The following is a 12389-nucleotide window of genomic DNA, read 5'->3' on the forward strand; positions in this document are numbered from 1 at the left end:
ACCTCTTTGTGCGTCTAGGTGTGTGTGCGCGTGCACACTCACACATGCGCGCCTGTGCAAGTTTGTGTGCGTTGTGCATGTGCGTGTGTGCGTGCGTGCGCGCACAAGTGTGCACTCAGTGCCGTCAACTGTTCTTTTGTGAGCACTGAAGACCATCTCAGACGTCTCACTATTTTTTAATTAACATATTCCCTTTATTTCAACTGTATACAAATCAAATTCCTGGCTCTTATTTGATTGTGTAAATAAATAAAAGATATCAGCCATGATAATTGGGATGTTTCAATTGAGCCTATATTTGACACACTGAACTTCATCTGACAGTTGTTCCATCTTTGATGTCTTGTTTAAATGTGATCTCCCTACTGATGCTCTGATAGTGTGTTAACTGGGACAGCTCAGCTCTAATTAGGACTCAGATAGATAATTCTACATTGGTGCTATAATTATCATTGGGAGACACAGCACTAGGGCTAGTGGAATGAGTGTGTGTGTCTGTGGGTGAGCGCGCGTGTGTCACACAGCAATCACAAATGCACACGATAGGCTACATTCCCAGATTGTTCTCTAAATATGGGACAATGGTTATTGATTTCTTATTTTCAATTGTTCTTTTTTATCAGCACGCTATTATAAATGATACATAGATTAAAAGTATCTGCTTAGACAGATCCAATCTCATAGCCTACAATAGTCTACTGTAGCTTTTACTTGAACACAATCACGAGCTTCTGCTTATTTCCCAATACAATGCCGCCTCGATGTCTATTGGTATAACACGATAATAACCTTGCATAATTACCCCTTTACGCGGGACTTTGAATTTCTGGTCTTTGCAGCTAGACGCATGCGCAATGCAAGGCATACTGGTCAGTCTCCGAAGCAGCTGTTTTAGGGTTTGAAATTCCAACATGGCAGTGGCTGTGGTCAGTGTTGCCTGCGCTAACTTGGAATGGTTTTAAATCGCAGGCAGCCTCACTTAACCCACCGCACAGTCATTCATCAGCAAGCTCTACCGTGGATCGATGTTGCTCTAACCCCAGAGGTCGACCTGTCGCACATACAGGTAAGCCTTTCCAGAACTAGTTTCGAGATGTCCGCAATTAAAGTAGCCGATATTAGGCGAGTCTTGCCTTAGCAAGGCACCCAAGCGCTTTATCCGTAAAGACACCACCACCCTCCGAGACGCAATGGATCATACGGGATTTAAGTATTCACAGTTAAAAACAAGTTTTAGTGGTTTTGCAAATCATGTATCAACGAGTTTGTTCGTTTTAGAATTGTAAAGTAGCGCATTTGCGTTTTGGATTAGTGGCACTTAAAACCGCATGGGTATGTTGTGTTCTTATTTAGGCGATCCAAGGGCTATTGCTCGGTTCGAATGACAGTGCACGGGGGGGGGGGGGGGGGGGGGATATTTGAATTGTTTCAAAGTAGCCAACTTTTATACATGCACACGGTGATTACAACAAGTATCCATCCCTATGTATCTTATCGTTCGCATGAGCGGATGCAATATCACAGTCCTTATGACACGCTATCTATTGTTAAAGCACGAGAGTAGCCTATGCTAGAGCTTGTGTATTTTTATTAGGCGAGAGCGAATTCACCACATGTAACTTTCTCGATAACATAATAACAGTAATCAATGCGCAAATGATCTGGTGTGAACCAAGTGGGTGCACCATCATATGATTTGCCCCCCCCCCCCCCCCCCTCTCTCTACAGCGCTATCCAACAGCGTTTTGCTGCCAGGGTCCACTTTCCCTGTAATAGTATGCATGTAGGCTAGATGAGTATTGAGTAGCCCTGACTAGAAGGACTCACGTTAAACTGAAATGTGAGAGTGGAGAGTATTGCTTCTTATGTAAAACAACCTTTGGAATTCCTCCTCGTCCAAATTCCAATTCCAATGCTCTCCCCTCTTCTTCCCCGTTATTCGCAGCGAGACATGATCAGTAGCAGCAGCGTCTATGGTAGGTTCTTTTTTTCCCAATCTTTCATTTGATGAACTGTTGTTGTTATTTATTAAATTGTGGTTGTTTTGACCGTGCTTGTTTTCAAGCATGCGTTTTGTGTCAGTTTCTTTAAAACAATGTCAGGAAATATTACTGATGTACGATGAGATATGTTGCATGCGTGTACATTGTTTTGTGAGAGTTTAGCAATGTAGGCCTACATGTTGATTTTTCCACGCTATTAGGTCTATCATCTTCAGGCTTGTGTCCAAGTTAAAACGATTCAAATATCAAAATGATTTTGCATCATACTCCATCTTGGCCGAATTGTTGCCACTCTCGGAAAACAAATGATTACTATAGTATACCTAATGGAATATGCCTCGCATCAGATGGTCGCGGTGAATGCAAACGGACCCTTGACGTCTGTCTTCTGTGCTGGTTTTGAATGCACATCACTATGACGCCGATATGTTTTCTGAATTGCTGCACCCAGAACCCCTTTCACACGCTGTGCTTGGGCAATAGTAGGCTAACAGGAATGTCTCCCAGGTCCACTTGTTTTGTCGGCTATATTCAGCATATATTAGTCTGCTTAAATGATGACTAATATACCGGTACACGTGTTATACTAATCTTCAAACGTTGTTATTATGGATATACTACTAGTAAATGAGTATAATCAAATTATTAGGAGAATAGACTGTAAGGTTAGCTTTTGTTAGTCTCAGGTGTGGCAAACAATCTGTAATGTAAACACAATATATCAGTCATTTATCAGTAATTTGTTTTAATAGAATGTTTCTTGTACCAGAAACCTACCCTACAAATAATAAATATAGATAGTAATTTATTATTAACCTCATCAGAAATGACAAACAGCAGTTTTAAGCAGCTATTAATTAACACATTAAGAGGTCATCTTTGTCACCATTAGGCCTTTATCAACATGGAACACTGAAATATATAGCCTAGTTAGGCTATTAGACACATATTTCAAATTGATAAAAGACTATTGAGATATTTTGCATCAAAACCAAAATATCCCGAATGAGCATGACAATAATTCCACTTTGTCCTGAATATGTGATTGTAGAAGATTTTGGCCTATCCCATTTCCGGACTGGCTTTGTGACGTTGATCCGTATGCATCGTACAAACTGTAATGTGAGGTGTGCAATTCAAAAAGGGACAAGAATGAACTTTTTTTAGGTCACCAAAAAATAGTGTTTGTTCTTTAGATAATGTAGTGGAACAGTCATCATCACAAGGTAGGCCAGACAGAATGTTATGCACCACGTCTAATGTGTATTTCTCTGTGTGTTCCGAGAAATAACAAATAGGACTTAGCCTACTTTCTTCAACATCAACATTTTGTTAATTTGTCATGTTAATTTGTCGCTAAGTTTTCACTTGTTGTTTTATACCTTAGTATAGAGATGAATGTTAATATTAGCCTCTCTCTCGCTCTCTCTCTCTGAAACGCACCACAGCTCGTGGTCACATATGTCGATTGATTATCCATTTCCACCCCCGTACTTTACTAATTCATTCATTTCATGTAAATCCACTGTATATTTGCTGAATGATAGAATAGATTCGTTTTCATTAGATTAGCCCACATAATGCAGCTTGTTATAGTGTAGGCTAATACAGCCAAGAACTTCTCTGGAATGAAGATGAAGACTGTTTCAGATGGAGATATTTCCACTGCATTGTAAAAATGTCCCCTTGCTATAGTGCTGTTGTTTGATTCATTCTCAAATGTATTTTGCTTGATTTATACAGTACATCTCTGTTTCCGATTCTATTACGCACATCATAGAGCCTGTTTGCAAATCCAAATATCTCAGTTTGGGCCCCTACAGATGAGTGATCTCTTGTCGTATAAGTCAAGGCAAAAGCCCGTGTGAACATTAAACACGATTTATTCCTTAAAAAATTTTTAAAAAATCAGGACAACTATCTGTACTGATATTTACTGGATTTAATTTGGTTATTTCCTAAATAAGGAAGTTGACGTTCTACGTCATTTAGTGTAGGGATGGATAGCAGGTATGCACCGAGCAGTCTCTTAGTGGTGTTTCTACCCGGTGGTTCTCCTGATAAATTGATAGAGAGAGGGAAGTTGTGGAGGCTACAGGCACAGAGAGTGACTTATACCCCGTGTCATTTATACTGGCTGTTGCTGATGTAATGAGAGTTGTGTGTGTGGGACGGGGGGGTGGGACGGGGGTGGGGGGGTGGAGTGTGTGTATGTGTGGGTGTGTTGGATGTATGTGTGTGCGCGTGTGCATTCACTCTCACATAGTATTATCATGTTGTACTAAAGATCTAAACACTAAAGATCACTATCCACTACACATCCCTACTATATTAGAAACTGAAACTGACAGCACCAATGATTCCCCTCATTATGTACACATTGTCTCATTTTATGTCTTTGTCAGAAGCGCCGTAATAGTTGCTCAAAGAGATAATGAAGGGGAAAGTAGAGATATTAGAGAGGGTTAAAGAAAACGGTCTTCACAAACAGAGACACTAATATATAACAGTCTCCTCGCGATTACTTTGTTTATCTAGCTAGTGATTTTCCCTCTGACTCAGAGTGAATACAGAGAGCGGTTTGGCGTTAAGGCTAGCTGGACTATTCCCCGTGGGACTAAAGACAGGAATTAGCCTGACAGTTTCTATCCGTCTGTAATGTTTACCATTAAAGAAGCCCTCTCTCTTATTAACGTTCCAAAATGACTCCCTTGCATATACTGCACCCTGGGGAATTACTGCTCAGGAAGATGTATGTAGATGGATTCCTTGTAATGTTAAAGAAAGAGACACTTGTCAGGCGCTCTCTCTCTCTCTCTCGCAAATATCAGTGGACTTTTCTCGTCTGCCGCTCCTGACAAAGGCCGGCTTCAAATGAGATCTAGGTAGGGTTGTCATCTTTTAGCAAATATGTTAAGTGTTGTCTTTTGTGCTCTCCCCGTTTCAGCGAGCGAGGAATGACCCCAAGGGAGCCTGGCTCATGCAAATCCCCCTCCCCCCCTCTCTCTCTCTCTCTCCAAAAACTAGTCCCTGGACTTGTGGCAGCTGGCTATGTTGTCTTTGTGCGTGTCTCTCTGTGTGTGCTGACAACCCTCTCAGTGATCTAAGTTAGAGAGGCACACAGCGCTGGAAACGGGAGGCAGCTGTCTGTTGCTATACTGTCTGTGAGACGAAGAAGCATTCGTTCTGCTGCTGCAAAGATGAACGGCCGCCAATCCGTAAATCCTTGACATCCAGCCTGCCCCTCCTCGCTCTCCTCCTGCGCCCCCTCCTCGTCGTCCTCCTCCTTCATTTCTTTGGATCCGTCTGTCAGCTCTGGATGTCTGTTTAGATGTTTTTTTGTGTTTGGTGTTCCTCTGACTGACAGTGTATGGGCAAAGGCATTCTTTTGGAAAGTATGATAGTCCCAGAGACAAACGCCTAAATCCTTCCTCTAGCCATTTGAACAGTGATCTGTTTGTTCTTCCCCTCTGTCATCAGACTGTTATCATTCTGAGTGCTGACAGCCCTGTGTCTTGTGGGGGTTTAGGAGAGAAAGAGGCCTCCTGATGTACAGTATCTGGTTTAGTACAGTAATACTTGTTACTGTATCTGGTCTAGGAGCATATATACAATACATTGCCCTCAGAAAGTATTCACACCCCTTTACCTTTTCTACATTTTGTTGTGTTACAGCCTGAATTTAAAATGAATTCAATTTAGATTTGTTGTCACTGGCCCACACACAATACCCCATTATGTCAAAGTGGAATTATTTAAAAAAAACATTTTTACAAATTAATTAAAAAAAATGGAAAGCTATAATGCCTTGAGTCAATAAGTATTCAACCCCTTTTCTATGGCAAGTCTAAATAAGTAAATAAGGAGTAAAAAAAATAAGGAGTAGAAATGTGCTTCAGAAGTCACATAATAAAACAAGCACACATTTGATACACACCTTGGATGGTGTATCAATATACCCAGTCACTACAAAGGTACAGGTGTCCTTCCTAACTCAGTTGCTGGAGAGGAAGGAAACTGCTCAGGAATTTCACCATGAGGCCAATGGTGACTTTAAAAAAGTTTAATATCTGTTATAGGAGAAAACTGAGGATGGATCAACAACATTGTATTTAACCTAACTGACAGAGGGAAAAGAAGGAAGCATGTACAGAATAATTATATTCCAAAACATGCATTCTGTTTGCAATAAGGCACTAAAGTAATGCTGTGTTAATACAACACATTACTGAGTACCACTCTCCATATTTTCAAGCATAGCATAACTATATCATGTTATGGGTATGCTTGTAATCATTAAGGACTGGGGAGTTTTTCAGGATAAAAAATAAATATAATTGAGCTAAGCACAGGCAAAATCCTAGATGAAAACCTGATTCAGTCTGCTTTCCACCAGACATTGAGAGATGAATTCACCTTTCAGAAGGACAATAACCTAAAACACAAGGCCAAATCTACATTGGAGTTGCTTACCAAGATAACAGTGGATGTTCCTGAGTGTCCAAGTTACAGTTTTGACTTAAATCTACTTGAAAATGTATTGCAAGAGCTACAAATTATTGTCTAGCAATGACCAACAACCAATTTGACAGAGCTTAATTAATTTTTAAAAGAATAATGGGCAAATGTTGCACAATCCAGGCGTGCAAAGCTCTTAGAGACGAAACCAGAAAGAGTCACAGCTGTAATCTTTGCAGGTGCTTCTACAAATTATAGACTCAGGGGTGTGAATACTTATGTAAATCAGACATGAATGTATTTCATTTTCAATACATTTGCAAAAAATGTCTAAAAACCTGTTTTCACTTTGTCAATATGGGGTATTGTGTATAAATGAAAATAAATAAATGCAATACATTTTGAATTCAAGCTGTTACACAACGGAATGTGGAACAGTGTAAGTCAAGAGGTGTGAATACTTTCTGAAGGCACAGTACTTTAGGTATCACCATATACCCAGTAATAAGGGGAGGGATATCTTTTTTGCATGTGTGGATGTTTTCACTATGGTGACGATAATCTGCACTTTGTATTCATTAGCCTATTTAGTATTTTGAGTATGCTTTTTTAAGTGGGACCCATTATTGTAAAATCTATTGTTATAATTTTTTAAAATGTAAAATACTTTCCCCACCATTCAACATTACAAGTTGGTTTCAGGGAGGTTTGTTTCTGACGTTGTTGTAATTGGCGCAGAAAGACAAGTTTGAGAGCTCAGGTGTGTGTTGAGATTTGTGGTAGTAAATTAGTAGACAAGTAAAGGGATCAGTATGGGGCCTGGAAGGAGAAGCAGTGACAGACAACAGTCCACTAGTGACCATCCACCGTTTAAAACACTTTTACCCATCATGCAATTATACTCATCTGTGAACACTGAGACAGTCAGCACACATCTCAGGAACATCGTTTCTTCATCCAGAGTTCAGCTAAATTCACCTTGGTGTGAATACAGGAATTAAAATAATATCTTCCCTGTGCATGGCAAGTGCTCAAAGTGTTTGAAGTTCCCCTGTTTTTTATGTCATGCGCCATTTTCATAGGTTTAATCAAATCGAAGCTATGGATTTTTTTCCCTCCTTTTTTCACTGCCCATCCAGAATTTTAATCAGTCATTTCTCACCCCGCGTGGCTTCTCTCCTGCTCAATCTCTCCATACTACCCATGGCTAAGATTCTCCTAGATATTAACACATTCTACCTAGATGATGGGAAAAGTTAAATATGCTAAAGACTTATTAAAGCTAACGTCCTGCTACCGGATATTCGGCTTCGTTAGATCCACTATAGACCACGGCTTATCCTGTACATTGTATTTTCAAATGAGACCTTTGATGGTTCTAATTAAGTTATTGATATGGACATCTGAGTTAAACGGTGCATTGATATGCGAATTGCCTGATGAGGGAACCAGTTATTAAACGATGACTGCTTTTTTCAGGGCTGCTGGGAGGAGAGAAAAAGACAGCAGCAGAGAGAGAGAGAGAATTGAGTCATCTCTCATCTGCCTGTGATCTGATCCTATATCTTACTCTGTGCGTCTCGGCTGGTGTACAGCTTGATTAGGCAGACGATCATTGGAGAATCGCACAATCTCTCTCTCTCTTTCTCTTGTCAGCCGCGGTCAAGTAAGTCCCTGCCTGGCATATTCATTCACCCAGCCCCTCTCTCCGCAGAGTTGTGTGTGTGTGTGTGTGTGTGTCTGACAGCTTGGCAGGCTGCCAGGGGGTGGCACAAAGGACCTTGAGTGGCTGGGCTGGGTGTGTTATGTGTGTGTGTGCGGCACGGCCAGCACGGCAGCCTGTGGCCTGTCTCCGGGAGGGAGGGGAGAGAAACAGACAGCGAGGACGGAGGAGAGTAGTGTTTTGTAAAGTGCCGCGTCCAGCAGAAGCGTGTGCATAATCAGGTTGATCTGCGGGGGACCTGTGGAGAAGGGTGTGTGTCTGTGTGTGGCAATGTGTATGCAAGCATGTTTTTGTCTTGTGTGTTAGAGTCTCTATCAGTTTTTGTGTGTTTGTGTCGGGTGCGGGTTTGGCTGTGTTTGAGAATGTAGACTCTGCTAAGGATGGTACTGTATGCACTGGGTAATGAGATGCAGCTCTGAGCTCCTCAACCTGGTTTCATACATTATCCATATAGGCAGATACACGCGTGGTATTGACTTTAGAGTGGGTGTGCATCAGTCGTGGGAGTTGTTTTGGGTCAAAGAGGAAGATTTGTTTTTCAAACCCAACCGATGCAATTGCTTCCATTATTTTCAGAAGGTTTTGTTTGACATGTAGAAAATATATCCTCTTATACTTGTAACTCACCACTCGCTTGTTTTAGTCTTATTAGATAGAAAACATGCAAAAATCAGTGTGTGTGTGTGTGTGTTCTTCTTGTATGTGTTTCTGTTCTTAGAGTGTGTATGGCAAAATAACCTCATCACATTTAGACAGAGTGTTGAATTGAGAGACTTGGCCAACTTCCACCCTCCACCCGGTCCACACATTAATCCTGTTCTCCACACTCCTCCGGGCCAATGAGAACCCTGGGGGGTCTCAATGACATGATTACTAATGTGTGCTTTGGAATAAAGACTGCCGTTGTGTCCTGCAAAGCTCATAAACCACTGTGTGATTTGTCCATTGTTGTCAAATCACTTTGCTTTCGCCAAGAACGAGGCATTTCACTGAGGGCTTAATGCTTTTGAAACCGTCAGCGACGTATTCGAGTTCCTCTTTTGTTACTTTGGCCGGGAAACTGCCAAGAGCGCTGCGCTGAATATTGTTGTCAGGATAGAAAAGGGGGGGGTTTTGCCAGAAGAGTCCATTGAGCAGACTGAATGGACCATTCATATTTAAGAAGAATTACCGAGGCGCCATATTGTTGGCGCAACAAGGCTAAACGCTCTCCAACAAGGGAGAGATTGTGCGTATTTTGACGAGTTGTGAAAGTGTAGAAAGCATGGGTCCTTAAAATTTTTTCAAAAAGGACTGCGGTGGCCCGTATGAATGGAATTAAATCATTGTTGCAATATTTTGAAAAGTGGTGTGAGTATTTTGAAAGTGGTAGTAGATAGGGCTGGTAATTGGCAGGTGTCGATGCAATATGTATTGTGATTCTCACGATTCTATATGTATTGCGATTCGAAGATGGAGAACAAGCTATGAAGGGAAAATACTGGAGTTTTAGTGCAGGTACAGCCAACTAGCGCAAAAATAATATTGTAGTTTTGTCAAAACGGTACGATGCGAAATATCTTCAAAAATAATATCTCGATATGTAACTGTATCGATTCCCCCCCCCCCCACCCCCCCATCACTAACTGGTAGCTGTATATTTATCTCAGGGTCGAACACATTTGTCATTTTAGAGACGGCTAGAGGTGATAGTTTTATGGTTGTACTTCAAAGCACCATATTAAATTCACAATGTATTGTTAAGAAAGCAAAAGGTTCACTTACTGTTCTCCAGAATGGGTTTTTATTGAAGCTCGTGATACTGCAACATTTCAACTGACCCATATTTGTCCCGTGCCAGTGTCAGTTATCCCTCTCTTTCCATGAATTTTGCAATGTAACCCAGTTATTTGCTACAGACACCTTTCCCCCAGCATTCTCCACTAATAATTCTAATAGCAGAATATTCTTAACAACAGAAACAACCTTTAGAATGTACTACCCAGCCCAACACATTTTGATTCCAAGAACGTTGTAGGAAAACTAAAAGAGAACCTTTCGGGAATGTTACGGGAATGTTCTGTGCTAGCTGGGTACAGTACCACACCCTTTAATTTGTTCTGTAAGCACTAGAATCTCTGCTCCCTTAGAAGGCAGTCCAGTCCTGTTTACAGTACGGTATTAGCTCGCTAGGCTATCCCTTAGCATAGTGTCATCTAGTCTAGGGCCTTTATGTCACCCTGGCCATGCATTCACCCGGGTATTAATCACCACTGTGGATCTGCGTATTAGAGGATTATCAAATGTATTGTTTGGCTGTCTGGGACTGTAATGGGTGTTTAATTACTCAATAAAAGCGCTTTTATGGATTCCAGTCCTCCCGTGTATCGAGCAAATGGTATTGATCTGTCTCTCCGCTGCAACACGATCGCCTGTGAAGGAGAATTAGAGCTGCCCGCCTGCCTGCCAATGGGCCTGCTCGTTCATTAGTAGCACATTACATACCGGGTTGGTTCAGACATAAGATTGGTAAGATCAGGGTCTAGACAAGACAAACAGTTAGCTTCTGTACCTTAAACGTGTAGATTTCCTGATATTACACATTTTCCGGAAGTTAGTCTGATTTCAATAGTATCATTATGAATATGGTTATGTGGTGTTCTGTTAGCACAATTAAGACTCTCTCCTATGACTTGCTATAGTCTAGCTGAGATAGAGTTAAGCTCTGAGATGTCTACCTGCTAAACAGCTTGTTTCTGTAATCTGTGTGCCCATTGTGGTCCCCCAGGCACAACGCTCATAATGCCGTATTTCTCCCAGCCCTCCCCCGAACGATTACAGGGGTGTGAAATCATCCTAACACGAGGGAAAATGTATGTCTATTAGCAGATAATAGTAGTTGAGTGCTATCTTTAAGTAGGTCTTTCATTGTGTGTTCGCGCATGCGTGGAACGACAGTACCAAATATCTGATTTGGCAATCTCTTGGTTTTTAGGCCACACCTGAATAACGTGATAAAGACTACATCTAATCCTTAATACTGTAAGTTTATAGGTCACCTAAGGCAAATCAATCATAGTCTCTCTCATATCTTCAAGCATTTGAAATGAATGTTTCCCCACTTAACAGTGAGACAGAGGAGTCAGTGTGGAGACGTTAGTGAAAAAAAAGAGAGGGCCGCGTAGCGTGGGGTAGACGGACCTCGACAGACCATAATAGCAGCACTGTCCAATATGGACCACAGTGCCTTCGTAGATAAAGGGATTTTCATGGCGATTCACTTGAACACAGACATGAGTGAAATGTGCTCGGACTGTGGATAATATTAAGTTATTCTCACCTCTCGCAACTATAGTTGAATCCTTTGTACTGTGCCGGTGGTCAGGGAGAGATATTGTACGGTTGTATTTAATAGATATTAGATTTAGAGCTTAGTGTCCATGTGCGGCCACATCAATCATCAACCACACTCTATCACTTGTAAATAACCTGAGATGATCATTACTTCAGTCCTGGGGTCATGGTTTTCCACCATTTTCACATTGAGGACCACAACATATCTTTCAGACTGTCAAATATCCCTAGCTTCCATTAAACATCATATAGATTACTTTATGGTTAGCAGCCAAATGATTATTTTGATGAAAAGAAAAACGAGGTTAATTTGACATAGAATGGGCTATCTACATACTTATGTGCACTTGCATTCGTCTATGTCTGATTAATGTACATGAGCAATCTGTAAACATAAAGATATGCATATTCCCTCCCCTTTTACCCTCATGTACCCCCCCAGTACCATCTCTGTGGTCAGAGTGAGTGTTGGAGAAGACTATTCATTCCGTGCTGAACCGGTGAACTAAGTAATCTGAATGTGCAAGAGGGACAGGCCTATTGGTTTACAAATCAATTGGCTGCATGTCCATGCCATTAGGTCGACATGTTACGGACGCAGTAAGAAGTGGTCGTAGAGGCAGGCTGTGGTTTGTTCCCCTGCTCCCCTGGACCTAGTCCAGCTACTAGACTCGCTTATCTCTGTTTCCATTCATTCTCTCTGTCTTTTCTTCGCTTCACCACTGTTTGGCTATATTCAGTGGATGAGTGCTTCAGGGGATATTGCTTACGGGAAAGTGTTTGTGTGTGTGTGTGTGTGTGTGTGTGTGTGTGTGTGTGTGTGTGTGTGCAGAGGAGATATTTTGGCCAATGAACCCTTGTTTAGCTCCATC

General features: G+C 41.4%; 1 pseudogene; it reads left to right on the plus strand.

Annotated features, from left to right (window-relative positions):
* The first annotated feature begins 906 nt into the window (after window positions 1-906).
* The window catches only part of LOC110528802, a 37358-nt pseudogene continuing 25875 nt past the window's right edge, over window positions 907-12389 (plus strand).

This window comes from Oncorhynchus mykiss, chromosome 7 (assembly GCF_013265735.2).
Source record: "Oncorhynchus mykiss isolate Arlee chromosome 7, USDA_OmykA_1.1, whole genome shotgun sequence".
Lineage (NCBI taxonomy): Eukaryota > Metazoa > Chordata > Actinopteri > Salmoniformes > Salmonidae > Oncorhynchus > Oncorhynchus mykiss.